The following is a 24,181-nucleotide window of genomic DNA, read 5'->3' as shown; positions in this document are numbered from 1 at the left end:
TTATACATTAAAAAAGGTTAATGACTTAAAAGGTAACTTAATTAAGGTATTTTCATACAAACATTCAATCTTTACTCATTAAAACACTCTTTGCAACTTCATAGGGAACTTGAATAAGTTTAACTCAAAACTTGCATTTTCTATCAAACATTTAATCTTTATACATTAAAAAGGTGTAGTGACATAATAGGTACCTTGATTGAGGTATTTTCATTCAAAGATTCAATTTTTACTCATTCAAATACTCTTGGTCTAGTGACATAATATGTATCTTTTTTGAAGGATTTTCATACAAAGATTCAATTTTTACTCATTAAAACACTCTTCGCTACTTCATAGGGAACTTGAATAAGTTTAACTCAAAACTATCATTTTTTTTTTCAAAGATTCAATCTTTATATATTAAAAAGGTCCAATGAGATAATAAGTACTTTGATTGAGGTATTTCATTCAAATATTCAATCTTTGCTTATTAAAATATTTTTCGTGACATCAGAGAGAACTCGAATAAGTTAAACTCAAAACTCTTATTTTCTTTCAAAGATTCAATCTTTATACATTAAAAAGGTCTAGTGACAGATTCAAAGAATCAATCTTTACTCGTTAAAACACTCTTTGTGATGTCAAGGGGAACTCGAACAAGTTTAACTCAAAACTCTCATTTTCTTAAAAGATTTAATCTTTATACATTAAAAAAAGTTTAGTGACATAATTGGTACCTTGATTGAGGTATTTTCACTACAACAATTATGCATCTCACCAGGGCTGAAAAACGTTGGTGAAAGCCTAAAAAAGCACTAGTAATTCAAGTACCATCGTTTTACCAACGTTCATAGAAAACCGCTAGTGATTCCAGCATCAATATTCCTTACCAGCGTTCTTTAAAAAGCACTGGTAAAGACTTAATACCAGTTTTCTTTAAAGAGCGCTGGTATTAAGTCTTTATCAGCGCTCTTTTAGTCATCGCTGGTATTAACCCTTTACCAGCGCTCATTCTCTTTTAATGAGCGCCGGTATTTAGTCTTTACCAGCACTCATGATTACCAAGGGTTTTTTTTTTTTTTTTTTTTTATTTATAAAACATGTTTATATATAAAAACAATTACCATCCAAATGTGTAATGGTAATGGATTTCGGCAACCACAAGTTAAGCTGACAATATGAAAATACCATCCAAATTGTCTACTAATAGATAATGCTGTAGTGAACACCTACATTTGTTGAATAATAAAAATAAATAATATAAATTATAATCAATAAGACAGTAACTCTGTAATAATTATAGAAACTTGGTTTAAACAATATTTTGAAAAAGAAATTAATAGTGTCTCATAATTTAATTCTAGTAATGTACAAGCATTTCACAAGGATTTGTTTCACAATCACAAAATAAACTAGGCCAATGTGGTATAACCTCTCTTCAATAATGGTAACAATGGTAGAATTCTTTGAACACCGGCACTGGAGGAGGTGAAAGGCTTATCTTACCCAGTCCCTACACAATGACAGTCATTCATCTCGAACTGTTGACACCGGGCATTCGGCCACTGCCTTTTTCTAGACATGACTTTTTCAATGTACAACAATAATTATCATGCAGCATCTTCTTCCTGAAATTTTGTTGCTGTCATGCCTCAAGAGTTCCTACACATTGTACTCGTAGAGATGAGACACTTCCATGGTTCAAAGGAAACAGCAATATATAACAAACAATTAAATTATCATACTAACAGCACAGTTTTGAAGCAAGAATAACATTTTATCCTATCCTTAAACCTTGTTTTCCCCTTTTTCTTCTTTACTAATCAGAAAAACTCAGTGAAATACAAGGAAAGAGGTCAAACATCCGACCTTGTTTGTAAACTAATACCAACAAATCTAAGACCGTTTTCTAATAGGAAATGAACTAATTTAAAAGGAAGAAACATACACTATGGGGGAGGTAGCTTAAAGTGAATTTTAAAGATATAGACAACATAACCTATGCTCAAACAATGTCAAAGAATTATTAGAAATCTATCCCAACTTGAAGAGCACATTCCACCAAGTAACCTTGGTACACAACGTTCATTCTTATTCTTATTCTCTACTAATACAATGAAAATAATTAGTTGATATCGGGTCAACTTCTATCACTACCAAAATTAAATTAAAGAAAAAAAAAATAGAGAAGGAATCCAGAAGAGCGTCAACCCCCTCAAATCATGGTTCAAAGGAAACAGTGATGTATAACAAACAATTAAATTATATACCAAAAGCAAAGCTTTGAAGCAAGAATAACATTTCATCCTATCCTTAAACCTTGTTTTCCTCCTCTTCTTTTTTTATTCATTACCAATCCGAAACTGAGGGAAATTCAAGGAAAGAGGTCAAACATCCGAAATTATCTACATGGTTTGGAAACTCATACCCACAAATCTTAAAGACCATTTTCTAATAAGAAATGAACTAATTTCAAAAGAAGAAACATACAATGTGGAGGAGGTAACTTTAAGTGAATTTTAAAGATATAAAAAACATAACTGGTGCTCAGACAATGTCAAAGAGAGATGTATTAGAAAACTATCCTAACATGGAAAGTACATTCCACTGAATAACCTTGGAACACAATTGTTTATTCTTTATTCTTAATCTATACAAATACAATGAAAATAATTAGGTGATATTGGGTCAACTTTTATCACTTTCAAAAAAATGAAAAAATGAAAAAAGAGTAACATCAAGCCCCTTAAATCATATCAAGTTGTCAACTTGCATGAATGTCATATGATTGCCGAGTAGATTTGGTATTCACTTAGCACAAAAACCTAAAACTAAAAGTGAGCACAAGTTCTTTTAGTACAGGTGATAAAGAAAACTAACTACACAGCCAACTCTTCACAAGAGACATTATTTGAACAGACTGAATTCGCTCTTAGATCTTGCAAACTTTAAAATGGATTCTTTTATTTGTTATCTTCTTTGCTACACTAGGTGGCCTTAAGAAGTTTTGAGTCAAAAGTAATCCTTGAAAATCAATGATTTTGCCAACAGACCATACGCATGATTTTGAAATATGTTCCATTTGAAAATGTTTGTAACAGAACAATGCATTTTTATGCTCCGAAATGATCTTACATCAACAGTTTAATTTTATACAACATTATGACAATTTTTTTTTTTTGTACATAATTGCATTTGCAAGAACCATACCTATATAATATAAGTTATATTGAACATGGCTAGGATAACAATTGTTATATTCACCATTGTCCAAAGACAGAAATATATATACATTCAATTTACTTAATGATCAAGATCCCATGTAAGCTTATTCTCATTTTCAAAAACACCCAAGGGATAAAGTCATTAAATTGGCACAGCAATTAGTGCAAAGCTCTTATGAATTACAACAGTTGTTTTTCTTATTATTGATTAGCTCTAGATATCACGCATCAACATTTTGTTCAATTACCCATACACCTCCTGGATCAGGTGTGGATAGCTTGGTTTGGGCTCCCTCTAATAAACCATTTGCTGTTAAGAATGCTTACGATAGCTGCACAAATCACCATAGGCTTTGGGACTATTATAGAGCTGTTTGGTCCTCTAAAGGTATTCCAAAACATTGCTTTATCCCATAGCATGATTCTTTATAGAATGTAACTTGCGTATTTCTAGCCTTATGCCCTTTTGCTAAATCACTGACACCAAAAATACATACATACATATATATATACACATAGATATAGATATATATTCACATAAAGATATACACGATGATCAAAACACTGAAAAATATAAGTTGGACATGAGGCAGGGAAGACAAAGATACCATGTTGAAAGGACATTAGAAGTATTCCAGCTTAAAAACTCATGAATGCAAGATGTAATTATAAGAAAAATAATAAAGAAGAATATAAAATAGTATAGAATGAAGTCATATATGAATCCCTCACCAGTTCCTGACGAAGCCTGTTACTTTGTTGAATTGCAGTAGCCTTCTCCTCCATCAAGAATTGAAATCAGAGATCTTCCCTGAAATTAAACCAGAAGTTCTATTTTAGGCAAATTAACATAAGCTACTAAAAGTTCATACACAAGCTACTAATAGCAATTGCAGTGGAACTCCAAGCATATGGACCCTGATAGAAATCCAACTTCGCTTCAAGTTGGATTTGAGCAAAATACTGGCTGAATATGTAAAGAACGTAGGAAGATATATATATATATATATATATATATATATTCGTCGAAAGGCACAAAGGAAGAAATATACAATAACACACACAATTAATCAGTTAAAATTTAAATTTTTTATATGTTCAATAAGCAGCAACAATTAATGGGTAAAAATTTAATCCAAATAATAATAATGCAAGTTATTCTTTTAAGAGACGGAGCACAAAATCTTCTTTATTTATTTATTTAAATATGAAATATGTATGTTTGAATGTATATACAATAGCAAAATTGTGACAAAATTAAACCAAAAGTACTTAAATATGAAATACGTATATTTGAATGTATATACAATAACACAGTTACAACAAAATAAAAGCAAAAGTAATTAAATATGAAATCAATATAGAACACATCAAAATTTAACCACAAATTGACATTTTCATTGCAAGATCAGTTTAGACTGAGAAGAAGGCTTTAATCACTCACTAAAAACATTCATCCATTCAACATAAATATATCCCTTTTAACAGATGGGAAAAGAAATCAAAAAATAAAACACAATTAATTAAATATGAAATATGGATGTCTCTATGTATACACAATAGCACAGTTGCAACAAAATGAAAGCAAAAGTAATTAAATATCAAATCAAGATAGAGCACATAAAAATTAATCCAGAAATTAACCTTGTCATTGCAAGATCAACTTAACTGAGAAAAAGGGTTGAATCACACACACCCACCCACACACATATATCCAAAAAAGCAAACACATTAATTGATGGATAAACAGACAGAAATTCCGAAAAAAGAATCAATTAAATCAAAGGATTAATGGATAGAATTATAAACCCAAAACCCCTAATATATATATATATATATATCAAAGAGGGATGTATCAAATTGTACTTGCATGTTCCAGCATCACCATGTACCTTAAAAAACAATATACATAAACCTAGACTCTAATGCAGCAACCCACAAACATCCCAGACCAAATGAATCTCTTTCCTCTCTCTCTGCAATTCCATAAGAATCTTAAAAACAAGTCCATCAAACAAAAAAAATTTGTATGTTAATTTTCTCCGTGACGAAATTTGCAATAATATAACAAATAGGAAATTCTCGGGTTGATAACAAACCAATTCTAGACCAACTTTTGCATATAAATATTGATTGGAACGAGACCAAAAATTCAGAAGACAGAAAATCTTACCTGATTTGCGATTCTGTTTCACTTATCAGTTAGGTGATGTTAGTGTTGTGTTGAGAGAGAGAGCGCGCACCCTAGGCTTGTTGAGGCATGTAGGGCTGGGACGAATGGTGATACGCACAGAAAATGATACATATATACATACATGTATATAAACACACTCACACACCCACACCCACGTGACCCACCACTTCGCCCACCAAAAAGCTATAGCCTTGGTGGGAAAAATAACTTTTCTTAACAATGGAAATGAACATAACCATCACTTTCAATGAAACAATATCAATCAAGTAAACAATAACTTGAATGTACATACTTATAATAACACACACACATGTATATAGTATGAACATACTTGAAATCCATTGGAAGATACAAGAAGTCAAAAGCTGACACAGTCTGTTCTTCAGTTTCTTCATGAGCGTTAAACTTGTTGATCGTTTCATTCTCTGATATACAATGTTGGTCTAGGAATTTCAACAACAGTCGATGACTGCAATCAAAGCCCCAAAAATGAAGAAAAAAAAAATTAATCAGAATCAAAACAACATTGTATGTCAGAGAATGAAAAGATGAATCAAGAACCTCATGTCCTTCCCATTCACAAACCCTAACTCGGCCTGCTGCCTGCCATCATCACTTCCACCACATCCTTCTCTCCTTCCTCCGACTTTCCTCCAAAATCCAATTCTTTGAAACCCTTTCCTAGTAGGCATCCTCTTCAAAAATTGAAATCCCTAACCTGTTAGTAGGCATCTTCATCAAAAATTGAACTCCTCTGCCCAACTTTAACACCAAAATCGAATAGATGGGTCATGTATTCATCAAAAAAAAAAAAAAAAAAAAAAAAAACAGGAATCGATTAATCAACAGATCAATACACAAAAACACACAGCGGCTGTTGAGAGACAGCTGCTGAAGCTTATGAACGGCGAACCCGAATTGGAACAGCGGGCGATGGAAACTGAAAGATATGGGCTTTGATTTTTTGAACAATCTGGTATATCAGATATGGGTTTTGATCAAGTAATATAGGTTTTGAACTTTTGATTCTTGCAGACAGATAGATAAACTGAAATATATGGGTTTTGAACTTTTGATTCTTGTAGATTTTCTAGTCAGCAGTTGCAGAGAGAGAGAGGGGGGCAAGTTCAGAGTTGAGAAAAGAGAATAGAGATGGAGGCGACTGGGGAGTTGCAGAGAGAGAGAGGGGGGGTAAGTTCAGAGTTGAGACCGAGAATAGAGATGGAGGCGATTGGGGAGGCTGAAGAGAAACCTAAGGCTCGGATGAGATTGGTAAATTTAGAAACAAAATAGTGAAATGATATGCCAAATTTTCGCACTTAGCAGTGTTTCTTTAACGAAACTAGTACACAACTCAAGCGCTCTTGAAAAGTACGCAAGTACGGTGGTGAAGAGTATAATTGTCATTTTCTTTCAAAGATTTAATCTTTATACATTAAAAAATTTTAAGGTAAAAGATACATATTGAAAATCTAGATACATTAGAAAATTTCAGTAATATAATAGGTACATTGATTGAGATATTTTCATTCAAAGATTTAATCTTTACTTATTTAAATATTCTTTATGATATCAAAGGTAAGTCGAATACGTTTAACTAAAAATTCTCATTTTCTTTCTAAGATTCAATCTTTATACATTAAAAAATTCTAGTGACATAATTGGTGCATTGATTGAGATATTTTCATTCAAAGATTTAATTTTTACTTATTTAGACACTCTTTATGACATCAAAGTTAACTCAAATAAGTTTAACTCAAAACTCTCATTTTCTTTCAAAGATTCAATCTTTATACATTAAAAAAGTCTAGTGATATAATAAGTATCTTGAATGAAGTATTGTCATATAAAAATTCAATTTTTACTTGTTAAAACACTCTTTATGACCTCAATGAGGTATTTTTATACAAAAATTCAATCGAATAAGTTTAACTTATAAGGTTTTATACATTTAAAAATTCTAGTGACATAATAGGTACATTAATTAAGTTATTTTCATTCAAAGATTCAATCTTTACTCATTTAAATACTCTTCATGACGTCAAAGTTAACTCGAATAAGTTTAACTTAAAACTCTCATCTTCTTTTAAAGATTCAATCTTTATACATTAAAAAGGTCTAGTGACATAATAAGTATCTTGAATGAGGTATTTTCATATAAAAAATCAATCTTTACTCATTAAAACACTCTTCGTGACTATATTAAGAATTCGAATAAGTTTAACTCAAAACTCTTATTTTCTTTCAAAGATTCAATCGTTATACATTAAAAAAGATCCATGATATAATATGTACTTTGATTGAGATATTTTCGTTCAAAGATTTAGTTTTTACTCATTAAAACACTCTTCGTGACGTCAAAGAAAACTCGATTAAGTTTAACTAAAAACTCTCATTTTCTTCCAAAGATTCAATCTTTGTACATTAAAACGGTCTAGTGACATAATAGGTACCCTAATTGAGATATTTTCATTCAAATATTCAATCTTTATTCATTAAAAAACTCTTTGCAACTTCAATGGAAACTTGAATAAGTTTAATTCAAAACTCCCATTTTTTTTCAAATATTCAATCTTTATACATTAAAAAGGTTTAGTGACATAATAGGTACCTTGATTGAGGTATTTTAATTCAAAGATTCAATCTTTACTCATTAAAACACTCTTCATGACGTCAAAGGGAACTCGAATAAGCTTAATTCAAAACTCTCATTTTCTTTCTTAGATTCAATCTTTTTATATTAAAAAGGTCTAGTGACATAATAGGTACCATAATTGAGATATTTTTATTCTAAGATTCAACCATTAATCATTAAAACACTCTTCGCGACTTCATAGGAAACTCGAATAAGTTTAACTCAAAACTCTCATTTTCTTTCAAAAATTAAATCTTTATACATTAAAAAGTATAGCAACATAATAGGTACGTTGATCGAAGTATTTTCATTCAAAGATTCAATAATTACTCATTAAAACACTTTTCACGACTTCATAAGAAACTCGAATAAGTTTAACTCAAAACTCTTATTTTCTTTCAAAGATTCAATCTTTATATATCAAAAAGGTCTAGTGACATAATAGGTACCTTAATTAAGATATTTTCATTCAAAGGTTAAATCTTTACTCATTAAAACACTTTTTGCGACTTTGTAAGGAACTCGAATAAGTTTAACTAAAAACTCTCATTTCTTTCAAAAATTCAATTTTTATACATTAAAAAGGTCTAGAGACATAATATCTACCTTGATTGAGGTTTTTTCATTTAAAGATTTAATATTTACTCATTAAAACACACTTCGTGACATCAAAGAAAACTCGAATAACTTTATCTAAAAACTCTAACTTTCTTTCAAATATTCAATCTTTATATATTAAAAAGGTCTACTGACATAATAGGTACCTTTATTGAGGTATTTTCATTCAAAGATTCAATCTTTATTCATTAAAACACTTTTCGTGATTTTATAGGGAACTCGAATAAGTTTAATTCAAAACTCTCATTTTCTTTCAAAAATTCAATCTTTATACATTAAAAAGGTCTAGTGATAGAATAGGTACCTTGATTGAGTTATTTTCATTCAAAAATTTAATCTTTACCCATTAAAACACTATTCATGGCGTCAAAGAAAACTCGAATAAGTTCAACTAAAAACTTTCATTTTCTTTTAAATATTCAATCTTTATACGTTAAAAAGGTCCCGTGAAATAATAGATACATTGATTGAGGTATTTTCATTCAAAGATTCAATCATTACTCAATAAAACACTCTTCGTAACGTCAATGGGAATTCAAATAAGTTTTACTCAAAATTCTCATTTTCTTTCAAAGGTTTAAACTTTATACATTAAAAAGGGTTAATGACTTAAAAGGTACATTGATTGAGATATTTTCATACAAAGATTCAATCTTGATTCATTAAAACAGTGTTAGCGACTTCATAAGAAACTCGAATAAGTTTATCTTAAAACTCTTATTTTGTGATGGCCCAAGTTTTGTAAACCTGGTGTGTTAGTGATGACCAAAAGATGACCCGATAATGGAATACCCGAAATGCCCCTGTAACAGAATAGGGTCAAACAAAAAAATATGCAACTTTAGGTTTTTGTTTCATTAAGGAAGGTATTGTTTGCCAAAGTGAGCATGCAAGTGTATGTAATATGATAAAATAGATGTGCTAAAATGGCCTATGGCCTCATTACAATACATTTACAACATTTGACATATCAAACCTCCAAGTTAGAAAAATTACATTTCATAGACAAATCATGAACATGCTAACACTTTCATGTGAACAAGAATGCTTCTAAAGAAGCTCAACTCAGCAAATCACCCAAGCAATTGCAATCTCTAATCTTGTATCCTGTACTTGAAATATGCCCCAGTATCGTAGGGGTGAGTAACATAAAGTTACTCGTAGGAAATGAGCATGCATCGACCTACGTTTTACAAGTTTGCATGATTTAATCATTGTGGTTCATTCCACCTAACGTCTATGTCAAAGGTGAGACTCAGGGAGCATCCTAACTACCTAAGATCATTTCTAGCATAAAACACATCCTTTATGCAATTTCAACAACACAAGAGCATGCTACACATAGCAACAAGATATAACATGCTTACACAAAGCAACTAGTTAGAAACATGCTTACACAAAGCAACCAGATAGAAACATGCTTACACAAAGTAACAAGATATAGATTCTCAAAGTTATCAACTTGAAATCTAAATGCTAAATCAACTAAATATAGCAATTTAGTATGGATGTACTTAACAACATCAAATCGCCAATAGCCAAAACCACAGTCACAATATAAACATGATTGATAACTTGGAATTGAATGTGAAAACAAATAGTGAAAGACTTGGATATCACGTCTCAGACAAAACCAAGAACAAATTGGTTATTCCGGGCATTAACCCGCTTGGAAGACCACCTTAGTGCGCACTATCTCAATTGGGGAGAACTCATACCTCCCGCACTAAAGCCGAACTTTAGCAGTATCACAGTAACAACGTCCCAAGACTCCAAAATAATCAAATAAGTTCACAATTTATACGTAATTTATATAATGCACTAAGTCACCTTCGATGCACAAGTAGATTGTATCCACACAACACATGCTCTAAATCCACAACTACTATAAGATGACAATGTCGAATCTTTAGAGCGCGATTCGTTACGCGCTATAATAACATCACATGTCGAATCTTCAGAGTGCGATTCGTTACGCGTTCTAACAATATAATCCAATATTGAAACATAACTCATAAATCCATTATAAGTCAAAAGTCATGCTTTAAACATACTATCAATGTCAAATACATGAGTTAATCAATAATACAATAGAAACAGAATTTAATCAATAAATTAATTAAATTCCCTAGGTTTCAAATCTCAATCAAATGGCCTCCAATCAATACATGATAAACAATATAACATGATCATTACATACACCACATCAAAACTCGATTTAAGCCATAGGAACAATAAAGTGGAATTTAATTAAATCATGATAATCAAATCCCTAACTTCTAAAACAACATCAAATGGTTCCAAATTAACATATGCTAGAACATAAGTCATAGTTATCACAAATATCAAGTTAAACACTTAATTAGGCCAATGAAACCCTTAATTAGATTTTAATTAAAATATCTAGATTTTCATACTTGTCCAAATACTCTCAAATTAAAGTATGTTAAACAACATGCCAAGACATAATTTAAAAGCATATCACAAGTCAATTTCATGCAAGGTACGGCCATGGGATTTAATCTTTCACAAAAAATAAATATTAAATAAAATATGCAATTTTTTTTCAATCAATAGCAATTTAATATATGTTAACAAACATATTAAAACATGATTTTCTAGCATGCCACAATTCAAATCAAAGTTATATATCATCATGAATTTTAAATCTTATACAAAGAAATAAAAATTACTAACTTTCTAAATTTGATACAAGGCATACATATAAGTTGTATAATCATGAGAAATACTGAATACAACACATATAAAATTCTAAAACATTTCCTACCTCAATTTGAGATGAAAATCTCAAAAGCCATCAAAATGGAACGGCTCCGAATCCGACGAAACTACTAGGTTTTGTCGGGGACAACGCCGTGAACATAACCCCCATGAAAGCCCCATCAAAATCATAACTTGACCTCAAAAATAAACTCAAGAAATGGTCAAAACTGAATTCTAATAAGGGGGAAAGGTAGAGCACGGCGAGGGGAACAATAAACGTTAAGGTCGAAGACTTTCCATCAAGAAAAAGTGAACCAAAAGAGGAGAGAGAAGATGGCAGCATCCCTTGGGCTGCCATGGGAGCTCTAGGTCGTGCATGAAGAGGGGAGAAGATGAAAAATGAAATATCTCACCCCCCTTTTATAGAAATCTCAAAAAGTGCCCCGAACGGGCCCCACCGGGTTCGAAAAAGTAAAATTTGAGTAGACGCGCTCAAATGGCAAAAATTTTTGAACGAAAAAGATTTAAAATGATAAAATATGAAGAACGAAATAAATGGCATAAAAAAATGAGTCCCGAGCAGAAAGTTATGCCCAAAACAAGTTTGGTGCAAACCGGGGCCAAAAACCCTAAAACTGGAAAACATCGACCAGGAGGAAATTCCAAGATTACACAACTCGACAAAATGTGAAAATGAATCCCATACGAGGATCCAGGCTCAAAACAAGACATTTTGCAATAACTTTCATTAATTGCACAATGACCCCTCCAAAAAGTGAAAACTGCACTTATGGCCCAGAATGAAAATATCTTCCAAAAATATTTTATTAAAAACCCCTGAAATAAAATATCTTCAAAAGATATTTATGAAAAATACCCCAAGAAAAGAAAATAATTTCAAAGAACTTTGCATCCATGCCCCTATGGACACCGGGAGTAACCAGAGTACTTTCTTGCAAAAGTAAAGAGACGTATTTCGTGGAAACCACTCAAGATGGAGATACATGAAGTCAAAAACCAACTCCGAACACAAGAAATGTGGTTACGCCAACAAAGTGTCAAACGGGGAAAAGATAAAATAAGGAAAAGGATGAAATAGGGAAAATGACGAAAAGTGAATAGTGTCGAAAAACGAAAAATGCGGAAACGACTCGGTCCTCAAAGGAAGTTGTCAATCCACAGAAAAGAGTCTCGGAAATCACTCTACACACTAAGCGAAGAGGAACTGAACTCAGAGAGGAAAGACAACGGAAAAAAAATATCCGTGAAAATCCGGGTCATTACAACCTTCCCACCTTAAAGGGATTTCGTCCCCGAAATCCAGCCCCAACCAAAACAAAAAGGCGAAACCAGGATAACTACGGAGTACATCTCCGAGTATCCCACATAACGCGATACAAAAGCAATCCCAAAGCTGAAAGACAACGCATAAACCAATGTCATTCGCACCCACATGCTAATGACAGGACAAACTCTCAAAAGGAAAGTGACTAAATGGCCACCCAACAAGTCGGAACTCACACACAGAACCCAAGGTGAGACAAAGGAACGGAAGACAACAACCGTAAACATCCCTCTAGATGAACCATCATACCGATCCAACAACGACCACCAAAAGATCTCCAAGATAATCACATATCATATCAGGGTACCGAACAAGACGATGCGGCAGTACGAATAGCGACCAGAACCCGCCCACGACATACTTAAATGTGTGGTAGCAATGACAGTGCCTAGTGCACGCCCATACTTACTCGTCAGTAAGGTAACATCGATGGCAACTAGTACTCGCCCACAACACACAACTTTGTACGATTGTACGGTAGCATGTCAGTATAAGGCACTAATTCATAACCTGCCCCCCACTAGGTCTACCCAAGAAACCTCTCGATACAAATGACATCAATGTCAAAAATGATCATTACCAAAAGCACTACGGAGACCAACATTTTGTAAGAGTTGAGATATGGTCCAAAGATGTTTGGCCAGACCATCCTAGCCAATCCCAAAACTCTGACAACAATGCCATAGGTATCGCTATGCTTAAGGCCTTAAATCCTCAATACAACAAAACCAACATCTCCAATGTCTCAAAATACCCCTATTAACAACATTAATCAGGAATCCAAAACCTGATAAGCAAATCAACGCCTACAGAAATCAAAACGAACCTCACAATAAGACATTTCATCGAAAGTCCTTTACATCTACCTGAAATAGATCAACTATAAGACTACACCGTAATCAAATATCAGATCCACATCCCTATTACGAATAACTAAATCTTCAAAATACAAATCCACCAAGTGGCACATACATCAAAATGCCAAAAACTAAGGTCACAAGATGAATCTCTTAAAACCATGCTTGGTAACACCAAGCTAAATCAAAATTCCTCAATTTCTATCGATCCATAAACAACCACTGGAACTACGATTACTCAAAACCATGCCTAGTTATAACTAGGACGAGAAACTCCACAACAAGCCATATCCAACAACGATCCTCTAAAACTCCTCCTAAAAGTTAATCACATCTAGACCTCCAAAATAGAAACAAGTCTCTAAAAGACATTCTCAAAAGAGTATCGAGCTCACCTCACAATCAAACAAATCCTCAATGATATGGACACAAGTCTCCATAACCAATCAACTCACTCCAAGCACCACAATTCCGTCAACAACCACAGCAAAAACTCCCCAAGGAAGACACGAAAGAAAGGGAACCACCAGTCCTAAAAAGGACAACACCACAACCCCATCTCTGAAATAGAGGACAACAAGGTCAAAGACTTCACCCCCTACATGGAAGTAAGTCGACCAAAATCCATCAAATCCTCACCAAGGACTCAAAACAACAATGGTGATCCTCACGGACCAACCAACCAAGAACTGTGCACAACGCAACGAAAAGAAGAAACTCACTCCTTGTAAAGTCTTTAACACGAACCAAGAAAAGAGAAGAAACCCTATCCTCCTGCAAGTGTCGATATGACAACATGAAAATGGAGCATCCTTCCCACCTTAGGGAAGTGGATAGCTCAAGATGGAACAAATGTGACTACTTCTCTACAAGGAATCTCACAACGAAACTCTTACGGAAACCCACATACACACTACGTGCGACTGAGGAGAAACAAAAGGGAACCCAAACCTGGAAGTCATGTATGTGACAAGGAATGTAACTGCCAGAAAGAAATCTACTCACATAGATAAAAATCAAAGGTACATGCAACACGTCTCCACGTAAGCACAAAAACATGTTATTAAAGCGTAATAACAGTATGGCATCTCTAAGCATATAAGGAAGGCATGCTAATGCCACACAACAAGAAGGAAAATGTGGATACATCTCTATCTACTCATGCATCACAACATCATAAATCATACTGCTAACATGATAGTAAACGAAATTGCAAAAGACAAAATGATACAATAATGAACCCTATGAACATCGTGTCCTAGAGTGTCTAAGCAAAAGGAAGGACCAGTCCTAGCCATAAACTGTCTCCAAAAACCAATACGACATCAACCTGTCTCAAAACAAATGTGAGCCCTTACTACAATGGTAAGACTCTAACAATCTAACTCCAAATCTAGAGGTGACACTACAAGTGACGCTAACAATGCAATGCTCTCTCTACCCGAAACATCAATCAATCGACTTGATCCTAAAAGCGTCATCACTCAAGGAGAACTCCAAAGAAAATGGCAAATATAGCCATGCCAACAACAACCAAATCAATCACCATGACTGATCCCCAAAACAAATACCATCATCATCGATCAAAAGGACAACGCCTATCAAAACAAAATCGACACTGATTCCATCCAAACTACACATGTAGCATGCCAGTACGGTAGCATGACAGTGCCATGCACCCGCCCACAACGTACCCGCCCACCAAAAACGCAAGTTCCAGAGAAATCATCCTGAACAATCAAGGATCCTAAGAGGTCCATAACCTCATAATGGCCCCAAACCAACAAATCCAGCACTATGGTAATACCAAGCAACTCATCTCATGAGAGCCTAAACAAAAGGTGACCATCCACCTACCTTAAAACCAATACTAGGTCGACAACAACTTATACTACCACGAAACTGTGACTACAATCACCATCAACCTCAACTCATGCCTCAATGACCAATCCCGTGTCATGCCAAATATGCAACATAATTATGCATATACAATTTTAATCTAGCATACGTCACATGCCATGCTCTTTACATCAGAATAAAATAATGCTAAACGAACGGCATACAACATGTAGCACGTAAGCACATAAACATATTATCAATTAAAACATGTTATCATAAAGCATATAAACACATAGAGCATGGCAACAAAAGCATGATATGCACCCTAAAACCCTTCATCCTAAGGTTTTCGAACCTAGGAGCTCTGATAACACTTGTGATGGCCCAAGTTTTGTAAACCCAGTACGTTAATGATAACCAAAAGATGACCCGATAATGGATCCGAAATACGGAAGCGAAAGGTGAAATAACGGTCTCTAGAGATACAATGCGTTTCTAAGACACCAATGTGACCCTCAATAAGGTCACAGAACCCAAAGGAAACAATTACAGAAGTGTCATTTCAAAAACGGACAAAAAGAACCTAGGGCAAAATGGTTATTTTGCAAAAAGTGGATTAAAGTGCTATCGAGCACACCACTGAGAAGATAATAAAAAATTAATCATAATGGACTCAAGAATTTCATTATTCAGAGTTCGGACGAAGGAGAAAGATCAAAAACAAAAATGATGTCGTGGCGGCCAGAGGAGGACAACCCACTACTGCTGCAACTGAGAGTGAAAACGGGCATCTAAACGGACTTTTTTGGAAAAACTGAAAGAAGAAACACCCCTAAAATCAAGTTTCCTACCCCGCTTGCGAACGAAAACAAAAAAATGCATTGTAAAATGCCCAGAATGCCCTCAAGAAAATCAGGTCAAGAGGAAAAAAAAACTAAACCGAGCTACTGCCCAAGTTTTGGAAATAGGGCTTCGAAAGGTTTTTAAATTGTCTAAATTGAAAATGCAATCTTAAAATGCACACACAAGACCTCTGGAAGTTTCGGATCGGTCGTGATGATTTTCAAAAAAAAGTCAATGAATAGTACCAACTACATTTGTACTAAAAATTTGCAAAACCTGGCAGCAAGGATTTAACGGAAAAATATGGATTTTTGAGGGCCAAGATGATGTTTTCTGGAAAAACACAAAGAAGAAACCCTCCTCAAAATTGAGTTTTCTACGTGAACTGTAGGAAAAAAAATGAAAAAAACTCATTTTGAAATACCCGAAATACCCCTGTAACAGAATAGGGTCAAACAAAAAAATATGCAACTTTAGGTTTTTGTTTCATCAAGGAAGGTATTGTTTGCCAAAGTGAGCATGCAAGTGTATGTAATATGATAAAATAGATGTGCTACAATGGCTTATGGCCTCATTACAATACATTTACAACATTTGACATGTCAAACCTCCAAATTAGAAAAATTACATTTCATAGACAAATCATGAACATGCTAACACTTGCATGTGAACAAGAATGCTTCTAAAGAAGCTCAACTCAGCAAATCACCCAAGCAATTGCAATCTCCAATCTTGTATCCTGTACTTGAAATATGCCCCAGTATCGTAGGGGTGAGTAACATAAAGCTACTCGTAGGAATTGAGCATGCATCGACCTACGTTTTACAAGTTTGCATGATTTAATCATTGTGGTTCATTCCACCTAACGTCTATGTCAAAGATGAGACTCGGGAGCATCCTAGCTACCTAAGATCATTTCTAGCATAAAACACATCTTTTATGCAATTTCAACAACACAATAGCATGCTACACATAGCAACAAGATATAACATGCTTACACAAAGCAACTAGTTAGAAACATGCTTACACAAAGCAACCAGATAGAAACATGCTTACACAAAGCAACCAGATAGAAACATGCTTACACAAAGCAACAAGATATAGATTCTCAAAGTTATCAACTTGAAATCTAAATGCTAAATCAACTAAATATAGCAATTTAGTATGGATGTACTTAACAACATCAAATCGCCAATAGCCAAAACCACAGTCACAATATAAACATGATTGATAACTTGGAATTGAATGCGAAAATAAATAGTGAAAGACTTGGACATCACGTCTCGGACTAAACCAAGAACAAATTGGTTATTCCGGTCATTAAACCGCTGGGAAGACCTCCCTAGTGCGCACTATCTCAATTGGGGAGAACTCATACCTCCCGCACTAAAGCTGAACTTTAGCCATATCACAGTAACAATGTCCCAAGACTCCAAAATAATCAAATAAGTTCACAACTTATACGTAATTTATATAATGCACTATGTCACCTTCCATGCACAAGTAGATTGTATCCACACAACACATGTTCTAAATCCACAACTACTATAGGATGACAATGTCAAATCTTCAGAGCGCGATTTGTTATGCGCTATAATAACATCACATGTCGAATCTTCAGAGCGCGATTCGTTACGCGCTATAACAATATAATCTAATATTGAAACATAACTCATAAATCCATTATAAGTCAAAAGTCATGCTTTAAACATACTATCAATGTCAAATACATGAGTTAATCAATAATACAATAGAAACAGAATTTAATTAATAAACTAATTAAATTCCCTAGGTTTCAAATCTCAATCAAATGGCCTCCAATTAATACATGATAAACAATATAGCATGATCATTACATACACCATATCAAAACTCGATTTAAGCCATAAGAATGATAAAGTGGAATTTAATTAAATCATGATAATCAAATCCCTAACTTCTAAAACAACATCAAATAGTTCCAAATTAACATATGCCAGAACATAAGTTATAGTGATCACAAATATCAAGTTAAACACTTAACTAGGCCAATGGAACCCTTAATTAGATTTTAATTAATCATTTTAATTAAAATCTCTAGATTTTCATACTTGTCCAAATGCTCTCAAATTAAAGTATGTTAAACAACATGCCAAGACATAATTTGAAAGCATATCACAAGTCAATTTCATGTAAGGTACGGCCATGGGATATAATCTTTCACAAAAGATAAATATTAAATAAAATATGTAATTTTTATTCAATCAATACCAATTTAATATATGTTAACAAACATATTAAAACATGATTTTCTAGCATGCCACAATTCAAATTAAAGTTATATATCATCATGAATTTTAAATCTTATACAAAGAAATAAAAATTACAAACTTTCTAAATTTGATACAAGGCATACATATAAGTTGTATAATCATGAGAAACACTGAATACAACACATATAAAATTCTAAAACATTTCCTACCTCAATTTGAGATGAAAATCTCAAAAGCCATTAAAATGGAACGGCTCCGAATCCGACGAAACTATTAGGTTTTGTCGGAGACAACGCCGTGAACATAACCCCCATGAAAGCCCCATCAAAATAATAACTTGACCTCAAAACCAAACTCAAGAAATGGTCAAAACTGAATTCTAATAAGGGGGAAAGGTAGAGCACGGCGAGGTGAACAGCAAACGTTAAGGCCGAAGACTTTCCATCAAGAAAAAGTGAACCAAAAGAGGAGAGAGAAGATGGCAGCACCCCTTGGGCTGCCATGGGAGCTCCAGGTCATGCATGAAGAGGGGAGAAGATGAAAAATGAAATATCTCACCCCCCATTTATAGAAATCTCAAAAAGTGCCCCGAACGGGCCCCATTGGGTCTGAAAAAGTAAAATTTGAGCAGACGCGCTCAAATGGCAAAACTTTGTGAAAAAAAAAGATTCAAAATGATAAAATATGAATAACGGAATAAACAGCGTCGAAAATTGAGTCCGGACTAGAAAGTTATGCCTAAAACAAGTTTGGCGCAAACCGGGGCCAAAAACCTTGAAACTGGAAAATATCAACCAGGAGGAAATTCCAAGAGTACACAACTCGACGAATTGTGAAAATGAATCCTATATGAGGATCCAGGCTCAAAACAAGACATTTTGCAATAACTTTCATTAATTGCACAATGGCCCCTCCAAAAAGTGAAAACCGCACTTTTGGCCCAGAATGAAAATATCTTCCAAAAATATTTTATTAAAAACCCCTGAAATAAAATATCTTCAAAAGATATTTACGAAAAATACCCCAAGAAAAGAAAATAATTTCAAAGAACTTTGCATCCATGCCCCTATGGACATCAGGAGCAACCAGAGTACTTTCTTGCAAAAGTAAAGATACGTATTTCGTGGAAACCACTCAAGATGGAGATACATGAAGTCAAAAACCAACTCCGAACACAAGAAGTGTGGTTACGCCAACAAAGTGTCAAACGGGGAAAAGACAAAATAGGGAAAAGGACGAAATAGGGAAAATGACGAAAAGTGAATAGTGTCGAAAAACGAAAAATGCGAAAATGACTCGGTCCTCAAAGGAAGTTGTCAATCCATAGAAAAGAGTCTCAGAAATCTCTCTAGAGCACTCGAGATGACACTAAGCGAAGAGGAACTGAACTCAGAAAGGAAAGACAATGGAAAAAAAATATCCGTGAAAATCCGGGTCATTACATATTTTCTTTCTAAGATTCAATCTTTATACATAAAAAGGGTCTCAGGACATAATAGATACCTTGATTGAGTTATTTGTATTTTAGCATTCAATCTTTACTCATTAAAACACTCTTCCTGACGTCAAAGGGAACTCAAATAAATTTAACCCAAAACTTTGATTATCTTTCAAAGGTTCAATCTTTATACATTAAAATGGTTTAGTGACATAAAAGGCACCTTGATTGAGGTATTTTCATTCAAAGATTCAATCTTTATACATTAAAACACTCTTCGCGACGTCATAGGGAACTTGAATAAGTTTAACTCAAAACTCTCATTTTCTTTCAAGGATTCAATCTTTGAACATTAAAAAGGTCAAGTGACATAATAGGTACATTGATTGAGGTATTTTCATTCAAAGATTCAATATTTACTCACTAAAAAACTAACGCGACTTTAAAGAAAACTCGAATAAGTTTAACTAAAAACTATCATTTTCTTTCAAAGATTCAATCTACATTAAAAAGGTCTAGTGACTTAAAATCTACCTTAATTAATGTATTTTCATTCAAAGATTCAATCTTTATTCATTAAAACACCCTTCATGACGTCAAAGGAAACTCAACTAAGTTTAACTCTAAACTCTTAATTTCTTTCAAAGATTCAATCTTTAAACTGTAAAGATTGAGGTATTTTCATACAAAGATTCAATCTTTACTCATAAAAATACTTTTCGTGACTTTATTGGGAACTCAAATAAGTTTAATTCAAAATCCTCAATTTCTTTCAAAGATTCAAACTTTATACATTAAAAATGGTTAGTGACTTAAAAGGTTACTTGATTGAGGTATTTTCATACAAAGATTGAATCTTTACCCATTAAAATACTCTTTGCGACTTCATAGGGAACTCGAATAAGTTTAACTCAAATCTCTTATTTTCTTTTAAAGATTCAATCTTTAAACAATAAAAAGGTCTAATAATCAAATAGGTACCTTGTCGTGTCCCATATTTTTTAAATCGGTGCATAGTGATTTCCCAAAGGTTAACCCGATGACGGACTTGAAATGCGGAAGCAAAAGATAAAACAACGATCTCTAGAGATACAACGTGTCTCGAAGACACCAATGTGACACTCAATGAGGTCACGGAACCCAAAGGAAAACAAATGCGGAAGCGGCGTTTCAAAAACAAACAAGAATGAACCTAGGGGCAAAATAGTCATTTCCAACATTAAAGTGGGTACTACCAAGTACACTATTGGAAAGACAATGAAAAATTAATCAAGTTCAAAAAAAAGTTCACTTGATTTGGAGTCCGGATGAAGAAGATATGGCTAACGGAAGAAAGAGGGGCAAAAAGGTCAAAAGGAGCAAACTCTAGAACATCTAACCGGTTAGGAGGCAAAAACAGAGGGTTCGCATTCTACCCCAACTCATCTAACCGGTTATGAGATCCCTCCTACTCGCACATTTGTACTATACAGCTCAGCAAAAACTTGGCAGCAAGGGTTTTGCGGGAAAAAATGGGTTTTTAAGGCTCTAAATGACATTTTTTGGAAAAATACAAAGAAAAAACCCCCCTCAAAATTGAGTTTTCTACTTTAAAATATTGAAGGAATAAAAAAAACTCACTGTAAGATGCCCAAAATGCCCCTCCGTGAAATCAGGTCATGAGGGTCCAAAAAGCTGCTAAATTCAAAACTGAAAGCTGAACTTTTCGATGGATTTCCGGCACCAAGACGACATTTTCTGGAAAAACACAAAAAAGAAACCCCCTCCTAAAATCACATTTTCTAAGCGACCATGTTGAGACTGGAATATATTTCTTGAAGCAAAACCCAAAAATGCCCCTAGACCAAATTATGCAATAAAGATGCGAAATGAGTCCATAAGAAGCTCATTTCACCAAAGAAGAAGTTTTTCATGAAAACGATCATGCAAGCAAACGTAACTTACTTAATGGGACGTGCTACAATGGTCCATGGTTTAAAAATATTGCCGATGCAAAATACGACCCCCTAATGGCTAAAATGACAAAAATGAAACTTATAACGAAAACTCGGAATTTAAAATTATGAAATGGTTTTGAAATGAGGTTTGGCCCTTGGCCACACTTCATACACAATAAATGAATGCTAATGGATGAATTTCATACACAATTCACGCTCCGGGGAAAAATAGCATACTAAAACGCATGGTTTTTCATATATTCTCATTAAAGGCAAGATTTGACATCCATGACATAAATGTAATTCCGAAAGAAGTTTGGCCATTGTCCTCATGTCATATACATAAACTGAGTGTTCTTAGGCACACATTATAAGTTTAGAACTAAATAAACATATTTGACATATAAGGTTACAAATGGCTTTTCAAGCTAACCTTCACAAGAATTAAACCCTTCAAGTCCTCAAATCATCCAAGCATAATGAGAATCTCGAATCTTGAATCCTGTACTTGAAATATACACCAGTAACATTGGGGTGAGCAACATAAAGCTACTCATAGGAAATGAGCATGAATCGACCTAGCATTTTACAATTTTATCACCTTAAGGTGAAACATGTTAAAGGGGCTCATGCCACCTAACGTCTAGGTCAAGATAAAACTCAGGGAGCATCCTAAGCTACCCTAGATCATTTCTAACTCAAATCACATCATCCATGCAATTCAAACAACATAGAAGCATGTTATATAAGCAACAAGATGCAGATTCTCAAAGTCATCCACTTGAAATCTAAAATGCGAAAAACAACCAAAGTGGGTCATGCCACCTAACGTCTATGTTTCAAATGAATCTATAGGATCATTCCTAAGCTACATTTGAACAACAAAACACAAGTCATGATATCTATGCAATTTAACCAACATAGAAGCATGCTATACAAAGCAACTAGATATAAATTCTCAAAGTTATCGACTTGAAATCTAAAATACGAAATCAACTAAATATAGTAATTTAGTATAATTAGAATTTCTAATACCACACATCAAGGTATAAATTCTCAAGGTTATCAACTTGAAATTTAAAAGTGCGAAATCAAATAGTGGAATTGGATATCTAAGCTCGGAATTCTGTTGAGGCCTCAACGGCTATTACGGGCACTAACCCGCTGGTAATACCACCCCTAGTGCGCACTATCTCGACGGGGAGAACTCATATCTCCCCCACTAGAGCCAAACTCTAGCCATATCATAGTAACCATGTCTCAAGTGACTCCAAAATAAATAAGTTAACAACTTACATACGAAATATATATAAAGCACGAAACCACATCCCATGCACAAGTAGTTTGTTACCACACAATACATACTCTAAATCCATAACTACTATAGGATGACAAATGTGGAATGTTCAGAGCGCGATTCGTTACACGCTATAATAACATCACATGTTGAATCTTCAGTGTGCGATTCGTTACACACTATAACAATATAATTCAATATTGATACATAATCTAATAAATCCATTACAAGTCTAAAATCATGCTTTAGATATACAATCAATGTTAAACACATGATTAAATCATTAACGCAATAGAAACGGAAATTAATCAAGTAAACTAATTAATTTCTCTAAGTTTCAAATCTAAATCAAATGATCTCTAATTAATACATGTTAAACAATATAGAATGGTCATTGCATATACCAAATCAAAAACTTAATTAGGCCATTGGAATGATTAAATAGATTTTAATTAATCATTTTAATTAAAATCTCTTGATTTTCATACTTATCCAAATGCTATCAAATTAAAGTTTGTTAAAGAACATGCCAAGACTTAATTTAAAAACACATCACAACTTAATTTCATGCAAGGTACACCAATGAAAGTTAATTTTTCACAAAAGATAATTATTAAATAAAAAGTGCAATTCTTATTCAAATAATTCCAATTTAATATATGTTAACACACAAATCAAAACATAATTTATCATCATGCAATTTTTCAATTTTAAACTATATACATCCTTGTAATTTAAATCTTATACAAAGAATTAAACATTACTAATTTTCTAGATTTGATACAAGGCATGCAAACAAGTTGTATAATCATGAAAAATACCCAATACAACACATACAAAATCCTAAAACATCCCCTACCTCCATTTGAGATGAAATCTCAAATCCCCACCGAAATGAAACGGCTCCGAATCCGACGAAACTTCTAGGTTTTGTTGGGGACAACACGGTGAACAAGAACCCCAAGGAAGCCCCATGAAAATCATGACTTGACTTCA

General features: G+C 33.6%; 1 long non-coding RNA gene across 4 annotated transcripts; it reads right to left on the bottom strand.

Moving 5' to 3' along the window:
• Positions 1-1,304: 1,304 nt before the first annotated feature.
• On the bottom strand, positions 1,305-6,769 carry LOC132311126 (uncharacterized). Of its 4 annotated transcripts, none has more exons than XR_009482858.1 (3): positions 5,962-6,747; positions 3,939-5,869; positions 1,305-1,644 (listed from the first exon to the last, which is right to left on the bottom strand). It is a non-coding gene; the product is annotated as an uncharacterized LOC132311126 (long non-coding RNA). The 4 variants fall into 4 exon arrangements; XR_009482861.1 differs by having other exon boundaries at positions 3,939-6,162; positions 6,258-6,747; XR_009482860.1 differs by having other exon boundaries at positions 3,939-4,017; positions 5,099-6,731.
• Positions 6,770-24,181: the final 17,412 nt, after the last annotated feature.

The sequence above is a fragment of the Cornus florida genome, unplaced genomic scaffold (genome assembly GCF_030987335.1).
Source record: "Cornus florida cultivar Cherokee Brave unplaced genomic scaffold, ASM3098733v1 CherokeeBrave_3.0.0_Hap2_Chr06, whole genome shotgun sequence".
NCBI classification, from domain to species: Eukaryota; Viridiplantae; Streptophyta; class Magnoliopsida; order Cornales; family Cornaceae; genus Cornus; species Cornus florida.
Note: the sequence above shows the minus strand (reverse complement) of the source record. Positions and strands in the feature narration are given on the sequence as shown.